Below are 12,100 nucleotides of genomic sequence, written 5' to 3'. Positions count from 1 at the left end.
CACATAGGAAGTAGAACGTCATTTGGAGAAGGGTGTCCCCTCCAGGTTGACACCATAAAGAAAAGCATTTCTTTAGATATTTGGGTCTTTAGACATATAGAGCTTTAAAATCAAGCATCAGCGACTTGAATTTTTGTTTAGAAACAAATAAGGTAATATGGCAGGTTTCTTGGAATTACCATAGCATGATCCCATTTGGCCTCACATCCTTAACACTCTAGCCATATTCCTCAGAAACAACCTTGAGAGTTTTCTTCAAGGGCAGTCCCACATTGCCATAGGTAGTTCAGCCAGGAGGTTGGCACAGCATGGAGCACTGACAAAATTATTCCTATACTGGATTTATGGCAATTGACTGAGCAATCAAAGCAACCTGGGTTTCTATATCAAAACATATTATATTTGCAAATAGACACAATATTTGTCTAAAGGTTTGGTGCAATATATATAACACCAACAGTCCTCAAACCACTTGCAGTGGAGAATAAAGTGAACATTTCCTGTTACATTATGATTTTTTTTTTTTACAGGATTGCCTATTTGTTTGTTTAGTGGTACATCCATAATCTCAGTGGTACAGCATATTGAGTTATTTACAAAACAAAAGTAGGAATGCAATTTATTAAAAGACTTTCCTGGCTAGGATTTTGAACAACATTAATTTAATTTTGCTATAGAATCATATTAACAAAAAGAATTATTTCCAGAAGTGAATATGTATCTATTCAGTTTATCATGAATGCTGTTCTGTTTTAAGCTCATGTGAGACATTTGTATAAACAGATACTGTATAGCTCTTTATATCAAATCATTTCACTAATTATCATGTGGAACTAAAATAGGTAAGGAAGAAAGTAGCTGAAGATCAATCTGTTCATTATTGGGACATTAAGTCCTCCCTTCAAGCAGTCTACAAGTGAGTTAGCAGTAAAGGCCCTGTCGGAGGTCTCTTAATCAACTTGAAACCTGTTAAAATGGTATTCCGTTCTTCCAGTAGACCAAGGCAGTTTCTGATGGATTTTCACATAATCCCTTGTGGGTGCAGCAACAGATAGTGGTTCAGTGCTGCATTCCTAGGAGATTATTATGCCTGCATCCCCCACTCTCATGAGACAGTGTCTTAGGAGACACATGAATACCACCACACCATTCTTTTGAGAAGACAGAGTTGTATCCTCTGAAATCCTATCCTTGAGGCTGGAAGACCTGAAAGAAGACCATCTATGAGGTAGGAGGATTTCATTGAATATGTCTCTACAGCTTTTCTTCAGGAGGTTATAAACCAAGCTACGAATGCAGTGGGATAGAATTGTGATGATGTGGTTCAAGTTTTAATAGTCCAGATTCAAAATCTATTGGTCTGTCTTGCTTTAAGCATGGGCACGCAGCAGGTTTATCAACATTTGTGTAAATATGGATATAATAAGTCAAACATTTCACGAATGAAGCTGAATCAATGAGTGGTATGATTTCTGCTTCATGTTTGCCTCCCAGTATCTAGATGCTTGTTGTACATGGAATATACTATTTTAATGCTTGTAAGCTGAATATTTTAATCATATTTATTAATAACAGGTTTCCTGCACCAAGTATTACAAGTATTAGTATAAATCTTTCACTGGGGTTTCTGGTGGATAGCAAAAAATTAGATTTTTAATTGTTCAAATTAAAATCCCTCTACTCTTTAATTATAGTTGTTCTATCACCACAAAAGTGATAGAAGCAGGAAATGCAATATTGGGCGTATATACACAACATGTAGTTGTGTATGATGTGGTGCTAAGCCTGGTTAGTGTTAATTTTGTTTTGTTCTTTTGTTTCCTGACTGAATAACATTGCACTGTCTCTGTTAAATTTCATTCTGCTATTTCCATCCTAGCTCACTCAAAATAAATAAATATTCACAGTTTCTATCAATACTCAAACCAGCTAGTGGGATATAGTAACTTTAATCTGACCCACAGACCAATTTTCTTGAACCTACTATCATTTACAAAGCAAATGATGCTCCTCTCAGAAGCTTGGATAAACAATCTAAAACTATGACACTATAGACTTAGACAAAGCCATTGTCTAAGCCATTATCACTGTTTTGAATTGAAAGATGTCTCCTTTGATAATTAAGAATCTTTACAATAATTATTTGAAAATTTTTCCTGAGAGGTTTTAGTGATATAATTTTAAATTTTGGAATATTCTATGAACAATTCTTAAAACTTGCCTTGATATAATAACATTAATGAATGAATTCCTTTATGTATTATTTTATCTGTTATGCTGAATTGATTTCTTTCATGTTTTTAATAACATTTCTAGATTCATTTCATTCAATGATTTCAAACCTGTATAGAACAGAATAGATAAAATGGAGCAATAATAAATTAAAACATTTAGATAATATTGTTTTAATAATGATAATGAATGACAACCCAGGGCCAATGGGAGTTTTCTCTTTGAGAGAGACATTAAAATTATCTAAGATTGGCTCTTTCCAATGTTGTGAGGCTTCTTGACTTTGGAAAACCTGAAAAGAGGCTTAGAAAAATTGGGCAAAATATGTTGGGTATGAGATAGAGGAGCACGACAACACGAAGCATATTGAATAGAGGATATGATTTTATTTACCAAATAACTCAATATCAAAATCAGTACCCAAACAAGCAGCAAGCTATCGGACATGACAAAATTCATAAGAAAAACACCTTTTGCAGCAAGTACATCGTTGACTGAAGATTGTTCTAATGTGAAAAACAAGATAGCATATTCTTCCTATTGCCCGTATAAAGGATGATCATATTGACAAACTCTTTTTGTTCAACCCTGGCAAAAAAATAGCATTGTTTGTTTAAGAACACAACACAGATTTATAACGGAAAAGCAACTCACCACCCCAGGGTGTCTGCAGTGGGCTCAAAAAACTCAAGGTGGTAAGTAGCTATAACCATTCAATCAAAGCCCTGCTTCTTTCTGACATGTGTTGTACATGCCATAGATGGTTCAGGTTCAGATGAAACAACACATTGCTGTTAGTCAAAACAGAAGAAAAATGTCCAATATTCTTCAAGGTGAAGGCACGCAAGGTATAAGCCTGAAATTCACATTGACTGGTGTAACAAGCCCAGTTCAACCAGTCACAAACACAAAGTCAGAATCTCCAGATCACATGGAAGCCAACCATGGTACAGTTATTGCCAGGAAAGATTCTCTTTTGCAGACATCTGCCCAAAATGTTATGGAGTACCACCTGAAAGATACAGATGCAGAGATTTATCATTCATTCCAAACGCAATTATTATTTCTCTATTAGCAAAATTAGTAAAAAGCTTGCAAAAAGGACTTCTACCATCCTTTTAAGTTTATTATTATTATATCTTTTATATGGCTCCTAAAGCATCAAGGGTGGTGCGTTAAAAATGTTGCTTTGTTGCCTTTTCAGAAACCCCCCTCCCAGATGAACAGGCATTTGTTTGCCTTCATAAATTATGACTTGCAGGACATGGTATGAAGATGTCATCCATATACTTTTGACACATTATCATTCCCTTCTTGTTTGTTTTATATTCTCAGCACTCAGTAGCTTGTCATGATGTGAGCCAGCAGAAATATAATCCTTACAAAGCTGAAATATTGCCAGCTACAATATCTACAAAAGATGCTTTGCAGACATTATTTGGTCTCAGAGTATCCCTGAATTAATTTCCGCAACTCAAATCTTAGGCTAGAGGACCTAGAAGATGGCTGTCTACCAATGAGGCAGTGATAAACAAGATTTTCTTTCCAGTTCTATTTTTAACTTCTATCATAGTAATGGTTTTCCTACTACTATGATTCCAGTGCAACCTTGCTGACTTGAAGATGTGTGGACTTGAACACCCAGAATTACCCAGCCAGCCATGCTGGCTGGGGAATTCTGGGAGTTGAAGTCCACACATCTTCAAGTCAGCAAGTTTGAGAAACACTATTCCAATGAGTGATTCCAGTGGGTGCATACCCAAGTAGCAAACAGTAACTGTATAAAGAATATTCTACTTAAGACTCTGATGAAGCTAAATGGTAAAAACCCTTCTGTTTTTATTTTATAGTCTTGACTCAGCTCAGTTTATCTGCTCTTCCATGCCACTGACTATTGGCAGGGACATGGAAGGAGTCAAACAAGTCAAGATGGTGGCCGTTACCATGCAATTGAAACCCTACTTTTTTTTTCATGTGTCACATGCACAACACACACAAAAACAGGCAGGGCTTTGTGTGGTTGCAGCTGCCATTTTGACTTTTTTTATTCCCCTTCCCCATGGACGGGTGTTGGGGTTGGCTATATAAGAAAACTTAAATAAAATCATCACATCTACTTAGTCTGACAGAGTGCAGCAGTGAATACAATTCTTTTGACTACTTAGGTTAATTTTGCCATTAACTCCTATTTTACTTTGAATAAAAGTTGGATTTCACTTTTCTGTAATGGATTTAATGGGCCTGCTAATGAGTTAGTTATTTCTCCTTAGCTTACATTGCTGTTGAAATTCCTGTTTGATCATGCCCCACCCATAGAAAGACTTTGGTTTTATGATTCATGCTCCATTTAAGAAACCTTACTATTCAGAGAACTTTTCATAAACAAGTTATAAAGATAAGTTATATCTTTTTTATTATAGTTCTTTGCGTGTGAAAAACTGAGAATGGAATTATTTGTTTTCCAGTGCATGTGTTGAAACAGTTGTTTTAAATCAGCCTTTCTTTGTCTCAACTTGGTGTCCTCTCTACCCAATGTTTCTCAGCTGGCATGGTCAAAAATACTGTTGGATGGGAATTTGGGAACTGTACTATAGTCCTAACTTATATGGAGAATATTATCTAAATCTTCCCCTTACCCATTATGCTCCTAAAGATACTAAAAAGTTCAGTTTTTGTTGGGCATAATTTGTAGCAACGCTATTCTGCTGAAAGATATAACAGATGAGTGAACTCATAGATCCATTATTAATGGCAATGGCGTTATTTTACATTCCTGTGGTTAGCTTGAGAAACATTAAAAAAAAAATCTTAAATGGGGATTAAGTTATAATTGTAAGTCATTCATAATGGAGGAGTCACTAAAGTGGAATGTAAGCAAACAGAAATGTAGTCTTGTTTATTTGTTTAAAACAATGATAATGCAACCTGCATGTTAACTATGCCATGAGAAATTAGTCCCACTTCACAGATAAAGAGAAATCTGCCAGTGTGAAGTGTAGAAGCATATGAGAGGTGAGAATCCTTTCGTTGCTGAACCTGATTTATATCCTTTTCTTAGTGGTTCAAATTTATTTTGATGAACCAAGTCACAAATGGTTCTAAATCTGAGAAAACAGAGTGCACATGAAACCTTAAGAAAATGCTGGTGAGTTGAAAGGAATACCCATATTATGCATATACAAGCTGACTGCTTGCACTCTGGGTAAAATGGAAAATGCAGGTATTGTTTCCTGAAATCCCTGGGCTATGTCTTTGTGGGAATCTGTCTAATGAGTACTGTATAGAGAAATGTGACAAATCAGCTCATAGTTGTATTCAAGATTTTGTTGGAATCTCTTGGTTAACAATGATCTACTCACCTTCGAATTTTGGTCATTTGTTCTGTGAGTTGTTTCATAATGTTTTTTTAAAAATCTTGTAGTTAAGTTGCACAACCTTTGGTCACCAAATATTTGCAGTTTCCCCAAGGATGCACCCAGTTTGTTTAGCCCACATACAATTTATTGTTTTCTGAATCCATTTCTCTCCTTCTTACTAGCTGATGAACATAAAGATGGGAGAGTTTTCCAGCTATTAAGAAAGATTATGCTCTTTTGTCTCCCATCATGTGTCAAGTTATCAAGAGTGTAATTATTTTCCCTATCCTTAATCATCAAAACATGTAATATATATATAAGAGAGCTGGAGGATTGGGAAGGAATATTAGTGCGTATTACTTTTTCTAGAAAATAGTCTTTTGAAATGTAAAAAATAATTTCTCAATCTATTTGGTTCTACCCTGGTGAAAGTGCACCAAAATATAAATGCACAACCTTCAGTATTCCTTCCTTTACATCTTTTTATACCCACATTCATTTTATGAAGCTTAATATTTAAATATTGGAATCTTTTTTTAAAAAAGAAAGGATTGTGATTATTACTGAAGAGTAATTTATTTCAATGTTCTATGGGTAGTGAAGAGCACTCAGATGTATGGTGTAGTATCACAAAAAAAGGTGTTAGGTAGCATATTGTAAATACCATTTGTTAAGGAAGAGTGAAAGGTAATTATTATTGTGTCCTTCTTGTGATTTTCCTCAATGTATCTGTCCAGCTATTGTGAGACACAGAACACAGAATTAGATAGAACTTAATTCTAGCAAGGCTCCTTTTACTTTATGTATCTTTTTTTTTTTTTACTCTGTAGTTAGATTTATTGTGTAGATGGATCCAGAACAATAATGTGGTTTCTTTAGTTTTGGCTTAGAATGTTGTGTTCAGCATGTTGTGTTCAGATTATAAACTATGATTGATAGTTTACTATGATGTAATATGAACCCAGCCCATTGTGACTGACTCAAACCATAGTTTAAACTAAACCATAGTTTAGTGCAATGTATGGACCAAGACAATAAAATGATGAAGATTGATTTCTCTGGGTTCTGTTGGTGTGGTTGAAATGGAGACAGTGGTTCTACCTTGACATTTCATTGCCAGTTCATGACTTCTGTCTCTAAAGATTATTGTTACAGGATTTGTAAGTAAATAAGACCATTTATATTAATTTTAGTATAGATCCCAATAAAGATGTCTCCCCACCTTCAAAAGCTTGGAACAGTGGAAAAGTACCATTATGTGATGAAATAATCTGATGGGAAAAATTCACATGCAACCCTTGGAGTGCATTTCAATGGCTTATGTATATTGCTAGAGCCAGCTTTATCTCTAGTCTTTTTCCTTTGAATTCTTTCTGCTTTTAAAATGCTACCAAATGGAAAAATTGAATACCTTAATCCCTTCTAATACAGCACTCTAACTGATGTACCCATGGAAGAAATTCTGAAATATTCAGCAATCTAAGTCAATCAGGTTTTTAAAAGACACAAGTAGAACACTATTACAAATTCAGCATAACATTAGCAATCATTTTGTAACTTGATACATCATCATCATCATCATCATCAATTATTCCACATGACGCCCTGCATAGTGGCTAAGGCATAAACGCTGTTGTATGCCAAGCCAAATCATTGGCCTTTCTAATAGTGTTGAATGTTTGAACTAATTTCAGTGCCCCTCAGGAATCTCAAAAGAGAAACCTTTTCAATCCTTTTAAAAGATACCAACAGCTAGAACATAAAATCTTTGTATTTATAGCACTAGTGTTGCCACTGGTGATGATTGGCAACAGCAAAAAAATAAGTTTTAGCCTCAGACTGACTTCAGAAAGACATATACCTAATGTACTGTACTTGTGGATAAGCCCATCCGCAGCTAAGCCGACCGTCAAATTTTTTGTATGTTTTAATCTTCACAATTGACTTATCCACAGGTGGCACATTTTTCATGGTATTTTGGTTAAAAATGCAAGGGTCTGCTTATCTGTGGATAGGCTTATATGTGATGATATAGGGGTACCTTAAAAATGCTGAGGGAAAAACCTATCGTATATACTCACGGATAAGCCCATACGCGGATAACCCAAACCCAATTTTGGGGTGTATTTTGGCATCTAAAATTCTCAGCTTATCCGCAAGTATATATGCTAATTCTATCTAAAAATGCCATCATTTCACCACATAACTAATTAGCTTCTAAAAATAGAACGTTGTCTTTTTTATTTTCTGATATGTCAATTAAATTAATGCTATAAGCAAACATGATCTGGGGTGCTTATGTTCTGAAGAAAAACACAAACACTGGGATCTCAAGGTTTGGAAAACAGTCCAAATGATGCATCCCCACCTTTTTTTCTTCATTAAAAAAAAAAAATCCAAGCTTTACTAGCAAAAGAAAATTATGACAAATGAAATGCCAATGAAATGACCTTATTCACTCAGAATTCAAAATCTGAGCAATAAATCTTTCTTCACAGTGAGGCAGCTCACTTGATGAATGATGGGGACAACCTTGTCTACAGTATTATTTTTAATTTATATTGGGTTGATCATTTGCATATAAAAAACAAGAGTAAAATTGTGTATAGGAAATTTTGTGAAAATGTTCTTACTGATATTAATATGCTCTCTGCTTTTGTATCATACTTTATAAATTTGTACTCAGGAATGCAATTTATATTTGAAAATATGTCTATATTATAAACTTTCAAATGACTTGATGCAAGATTATTTTTTTTATTATTTAAAAGATCAGAGTCATGAAACAGCTAGAATTCTAGTGATTCAGAACTTGAGAATTGCACTACCATGCACTTAAAATGACAGATCTATCTCCTCCCCTATGAACCAAGGGAACTTAATTATCAGGGAATATTTAATTTAGCCATAATATTAGTCAGGCTTTAGTATATCTTTGCAAATTGTTGGGCCTTGATTTCACTCATATCGGGAACTAGCATTTTAAAGTTTGCAGCTTGTTCCCAAACCTCCCATACCTATAAATTATTTTACCTAATCATCCTGTGTTTCTTTTGTTTAAAACTCTTGAACTGTCCATCTCCAGATCCTGCTTCAGATGAATTTGTAAAAAAAAAAAAAAAAAGTTACTGTCCCATTGTTGTAAAAAATATTTAAAAAACAGCTTTTCACCATTCCACCAATGAACTTGTTTAAAAAAATGCCCGTAGAGGGCAGCAACTATTAATTGGAACGGAAGGTATGTTCCTACAACAATATGCAGTACCCAACTGGAATAGTGGTGTTTGCCTAAAATGAAATGAAGTGGAGTCAGCAGCACAAATCAGAAAGCACTGCTGGGTACAGGTCGAAAATGATGTCATGCTTCCCTGCCCTTGAGAAATGGTCAATGGCTTCCAATAGAAGAGAATATGTATAGCTCAGGGTTGAACTGTGGAGTCCTTGGGGTTCTCTGAGCTTGGTTGTTTTTTTGCAAACATTTCGAAACAAGCTCAGAGAACCCCAAGGACTCCATAGTTCAACCCTGAGCTATACATATTCTCTTCTATTGGCACCACATACGGGCGTCAGATGCTTCAGTTGAAGATGTTACCTAGCTGGGTAATGAAACATTTGCAAGAAAACAACCAAGCTCAGAGAACCCCAAGGACTCAGTGGCTTGACTGTTGGGGCAAACTGGATATGAGCATCAGCCCTTAGAAAACAAAGAGTCACATTGTCCCTTAAAATTTAACAATTATATTCTGGCATAAACTATTGTGGGATACGATGCAGTAAATGGAGGACTATGCTAGAATAACTGCATTAAGAATAAACATGTTAAGTTTCACACAATTCTGATTTTTTAATTTTTTAATTTTTTTGCTACCATAGATTATTAATCTACCTATCTAGAAATGGTCTCTGTCAATTCAGGTCCTCTTGAAACAAGAATTCCCAAGACACTCAAGAGAGAAAAGAAAAGAAAAGGAAGATACTTTTAAAAGAGATAATAATGAACAAAGAATGTTGGCTTGTTTCCTATTCTGCTGAATATGTGCTCCTTGCAAAGACTAACTACATAATTAGCTTTAAGGACAATCAAAGAACTGTTTAGTGGTACATTTAGATGTTACAGTACCCGCTTTAGGAAATGCTAGCAGATATTATTATCTTTAGTATCTTCCAATGACTATTAACCAGTATCCTGAGCCAGGATAAAGTAGTTACAAATAGGCAGTGATTCAGTGTTATACTCGTTCTTTGTGTTTTGCTCTCCTAAAAATTGCAAAGTCCCCATACTGAGCTGTTAATCCATAAACTCCAATGACCTTTATGCTAAACATTGGTACTTTTTGTTTGGAAAACTTTCCAACAAGAACTAAGGTGTTGCTTCTGTGTCACATGTTTGGCAGATGAATAAGCATTATGAAAATAGGACTGAAGATGGGTGTCTTGCATCATCAGTTGTGGTTCTAGAAGCTGGCAGTGAAATGATATGTTGATTATAATCTAAGCAAAAACTATATCCCATGAGTAAGCCCTTTTAATAATTTAGAAACTTGAGACATTTTAAAGACAAACATATTTATACTGTAATGCCCTAAGACCTGTCTTCAACATGATGCCTTGGCCGAAAATATCTTTGTGGACACCTCCTTTGGCTTCCATCAGTATTTCTGCCCCACGAGATTTTATTTTGTTTTACATTCATTTGAAGAGGGAGGAGTTGGCTTCAATTTGCATATTTATGGAGAGAAGGAAAGAGGGGCATATTAACATGTCAGGTAAGGAGAAGAGACGCCATATGTCAACTTTATGAGGTAGAGTATATCAAGAAACTGAAGACAGGAAGACTGTAACTATAACTTATTGAGATAAACTATAGTAACAAATCTTTTTGTGTCTTATCTTACACAAGTAAGTAAGTAGCAAGTCTATTTGTGTTTTATCTTTCCTCCCTCTTATACCTTATTGAGTCAGGGAGGAGCCAGTCTGAGCCTCTATGTAATAGTATCTCCTTTCCCAGGGTTTAAGACATCCTCTGCCATTGCTGTTTCTGCGGCAGCTTCTGAATATTCCTTTCAAGACCAGCTCCATGGCTTTATACACATAGGTGTTAATAAGACGTCTCTCATCCCCGATTCATAGATGCATAGAATGTAAGGGTTGGAAGGAATCTTGGAGATGATCTAGCCTGAGCTCCTGCATGAATCCACCACTATAGCATCCCTAAATAGATGGCCATCCAGCCTTTCTTTAAATATCTCCTGAAAAGGAGAGCCCACCATCTCCCAAGATTATGGATGAAAAAAATCTTGGAAAGCTGGAAGGTCTTGGGTCTCTCAACTGGGCATTCCCTCCCACCCCTAAATTATAGTATCAGGGTTTAAGGAATGCCTGGGGAACAGGAGCTGCTGAAATCTATAGGAATTCTCTTTTCTCTCCAGGCCCCTGTCCATTCAGATGCCTATCTGGAGTGGTTTTCTCTTGTACTAGAAAGTTACTGGAGAATCTGGCTGGTATACCACCCTCCCCATTGTTCAGCAATTTTCCTACTTAAGCTGGCAAAAGTAGATCCAGACTTGGTATTGAGGACCACACCATACTTAGTCTGTGCTGAGATATCATGGCCATAGCAGTTTAAGATTTCATAGTAGCCATGACAATTATAGATCTGCCCCAACATATGGGGCAGGATGCACTCTGGATCTGGTATTCTCTTCTTGGCTGCAGGATAGTAGTCTGAAGATGAGAGATTTTACATCTATTCCTCTTACAGATTTAGAGTTGCAGCAATTATTCTCTCTGCACTGGTGGGGGACACATTAAGACATACCACCCCCAAAGGCTAATGGAGTCCAGTGGAGTCCAGAAGGCTCTCGAGAAGTTCCATTTGGGATTTCCTGTCAAAGCCTTTGTCACCCTATAAAATGCAGAGGTCACTGATACAATTGATCAATTTACATGATCACTCCTGGAAATCCTGTCCCACTGTACAAGGTATGTTCAGTCCCTTGGGACACATCCAGTTGAGACTATGAATTAAGTGAAGAGATGTCTAGATGAGAAAACTCATCTTGAATCTGACTAAATATTAGTAAAAATTGATTAACAAGATAACTAAATGGCAGTGCTGAAAATGAAAAAATAATTTTTCCCCTCCACCATTGTATCTTTTCAATTTAATCCAGTGGACCTTTTGAGATCTGGCCAGATTACATGGAATCTTTGCTAACTCACTGTGACATACTGAATAGACATTTTGAGGGCAAAATACATAGATAGAAAACTGGCCTTTATTGCTTTTCCATACTGTACAGAATTTCCTCCCCCAGGATGACAGAGGGAAAGAGCTAGAACAATTGTTGACTTGTTCTGATCTGATTGCATCATTCTTTGTGATGAAGATCAACTGACTCTGTTTTAGCCTCTAATGTTACAGCCAATCACAGATATGTACTCTTGGCAAATGCTTGTTCTATGGTTTTAGATTCTTTCTGGTTTATAGATCCTGAGGATACAGGCAAATA

This window comes from Python bivittatus, unplaced genomic scaffold (genome assembly GCF_059951505.1).
Source record: "Python bivittatus isolate LINGU-HERP-01145 unplaced genomic scaffold, Pbiv_v1 ctg000340_np1212, whole genome shotgun sequence".
In the NCBI taxonomy this organism is placed as follows: Eukaryota; Metazoa; Chordata; class Lepidosauria; order Squamata; family Pythonidae; genus Python; species Python bivittatus.
The sequence above is the reverse complement of the archived record's forward strand: the minus strand, read 5'-3'. Positions refer to the sequence as shown.